Here is a 3,244-nt window from a genome sequence, read left to right as displayed (position 1 = left end):
GTTCACCCTGGAAGGGCCTCAAGCTTTGCTTCATAATCCACTCTTCCCACAGAGATGAGGGGACCCGCCTGCAGGCCCTGGAGATAAAGGGTACCTACATTTTTCCTCTGATCTGAGGCTAATTCATCTTAGTAAATATAAATATGGCCTCTTGGACTACAGCTCTTTAGATCTCATCTACCCAGCATTTAAAAAGAAAAAAGAAATACATGGTATTTGGACTGGGCATGATTTTCTAAAGAAAAGGCACAGAAAAGTGAACACCCAAGTAGCTTGATATGTAAATGTTGTTGCCTGGCTAAGACAAAGTCTATTAATAGATCTGAGGCTCTTCCCAAATTCATAATGGCCAACATTTAATGTTATCATCAACTCATTATTATCAAGCCTAGTTTATTTGGTTGTGTATACAATGGGGTTTGAGAGTTATTAGTTTTATTTTATTTTATTTTTGCAGTACTGGAATTTGGCCTCAGAGTCTTGTACTTTACTGACTGAGCCATGCCCCAGACCTTTCTCTTTAGTTTTTAAAAAAGAATAATCATCATCATCATCATTAAATAGTTATATGAAAGTTTCGATTTAACATATCAATTAATGTGGATGATGTAGCTTAGTGTCTTCCCTTCCCTCGTTCTCTACCCTGCCCATTTATCTAAAACCCAAGCACCCATCCAATGTCTTGATTGCATTTTCACCTGTGTACATTAAGTATTATGACTGTATCCATTCCTTCATAGCTCTCTGCAGGCATCTTTCCCCTTCCCTGGAGCTCTACCCACCTCAGACATGTTTCAACTTCCTGGCATTCATTTTGTTATCTGTTAAATGTTTTTATTACCTTTTGAATAAAGTCTCTTTCTAATCTTTTTGGTTAGCCAATGTTTTCATGGCTTTTGGAATAAAGTCTCTTTCTCACAGTTGGGTTAGCCTGGATTAGCCTGGACAATGATTCTCCTGTTTGTACTTGCTGAGTACCTGGGATAACATGTGCCTGTCATAATTCTCAGCTTCTTATGAGTTGAAATCACTCCTAGATACAGTTGCTCAGGCTAGACTTGAACCTCTATCTTCCTAGTCTCCATCTTTCATTAGTCATTATTTCAGTTGTATATATTTGTGAGTTTCAGTACTAATTAGATACATATATATGACTAAGAATCAAATGAATATCATTAGAATTTCCATCTCATTAGGCATACTTTTAAAATAGAATTTTATATGCATGGTACTGAGAATCAAACCTGGAACCTTGCATATGCTGACGTGTTTTACCACTGAGCTATATCTCTAGCCCTTTAAAAAAATTGATGGACATAGTATCATTGCACAAATTTATGAGGTCTGTCTTATTCTGACTCTGGCCAGTTTTTAATTCACCAAGTGAGATGGAATTCACTGTATCCTTGGTCAAGGACCAAGTCAGTTTGAAAGATCATACAGGTGCCAGATCTGATAACACAAATATCAAGACAAATTTCTGGAAATGAAAGGCCAGTTGCTACATTTCTGGCTCTACCAGATATTCAGTTCCCTTCTGTAGTTAGAACGTCACATTTCATTCACCCATTTGATATTTAGGATATAAAGATTTAAGATGGTAAAAATCTCCTGTAAACTGGCCTTGAACAAACTGAGAGTCAGGCCTCCATGGCTTTTATTCGAGTAGAATCTTACAAGCTGCCTCAAAAGATAAGACACCTTGGGAATGGATCTCTAGAAAAGTCCATTTGTCTTGCCAACTCACAAAGATTCTACTGAGAATAGTTCTCTAGCTTACGTTAAAAAGAAAAAAGCCATTTTCACCAATCCTCTTTAGAGGCAACATTTTTGGGATAGGGGAGTTTTAAACGTTATGATGTCCTATCCAGAGTCTGCATCTATAGTAATAGAAATAAAGAAACTTTGAAAAACAGAATGTGGATGCGGTTGCACATATTAGCCATCTCAGCTACTACAGGAAACCTAAAATAGGAAGACCCTGGCCCAAGTATCCACCTAGATGGATAAAAAATGTATAAAAAATGATCAGCACAAAAAGGAGTTAGAGGCAGTGTGTGTCAGTGACAGATCACCTGCTAGCAAACATAAGGCCATGAGTATCACAAAAACAAAACAAAACAAAAAACCCTCTTGAGCTATACGCACAGTAGACTCGTGTGGTAGCATGAAGTTTCATAAAACATGGGATGTTTTTCTATGAGTATCAAAACACTTCCAAGAATAAAGACTCCAAGAATATGTCTGTTTAATTAGAGATCAATATGCCTTAAAATAAACACACTTAGCATAACACGTAAAGGTGAGCAATCCACATGTGACTTGGAACTGATACTTCTATACAACACCACCTCTGTGGATAGCCATGTTTGATTAAGAAGAAATGGCTTCTGGTGAGGTTTTTGATAAAGCTAGGCCTCAAAACTCCTAGTTGCACAGCTAAAACAGAAACATTTGAAGAATATTTTTGTTTGAAGAAGCTCCTTAGTGAGAGTTGGTCTTAAGTGCTGAACTTCCTCTGGAAACAAAGATTCTCCGTTCTAAAGACACAGAGCGCTCCTAGAGAACAGATGGCCCAAGAAAACACTAACTCTGAAGAAGGCATCCATCCTAATCCACTCTCTGGGTGCCGTCTTAATATTACACTTTGAGGGGGACCCTCCCAGCAACAATACATCTCCCCACTTCCTGTGGGAAATGTCACAGCCAACCCCATCAGGCCTCTTACCCCATCTCTCCCATGGTCCTTGTCTGCTCTGCCTCCTATATGCCTAATTCTCCCAAGTCTCCTGCATCTTCCACTCGTCCCCACCCAAAAGAAGCGTTCGGGGTGAGTTGGACTCATCTAGTGGATTCACATTGAAATTCAAACCAGCCAATCTAATACTGATTGGATTGGGAAAAAATCCAGAGTGATAAGCCTGACGATGTCAAGTTCAGTGGAAGCGTGGATACACAAGAACACTCAGACACTAGTGGGACTGCTCAGACAGCAATGGGAGAGAGTGATCTGGCAACAATGGCCAGGCTGAAGGTGAGCATATCTAGAAACACACGTGGCAAAATTGACTTTGGTACCATTTACACAGGCAAAACAGCAGCACTGTCCATCTACTGACAAAGAGTGAATTATTCCAACACATACACAAATCTCTAAACATGGGACATGGATAACAGTTCCCTCCAGAGCAAGAACAAGAGATGAGTGCTGAGTTGATACAAATGGGTTCCATTTAGATCAATA

This window comes from Megascapheus bottae, chromosome 27 (genome assembly GCF_031878675.1).
Source record: "Megascapheus bottae isolate mThoBot1 chromosome 27, mThoBot2.hap1, whole genome shotgun sequence".
Lineage (NCBI taxonomy): Eukaryota > Metazoa > Chordata > Mammalia > Rodentia > Geomyidae > Megascapheus > Megascapheus bottae.
Note: the sequence above shows the minus strand (reverse complement) of the source record.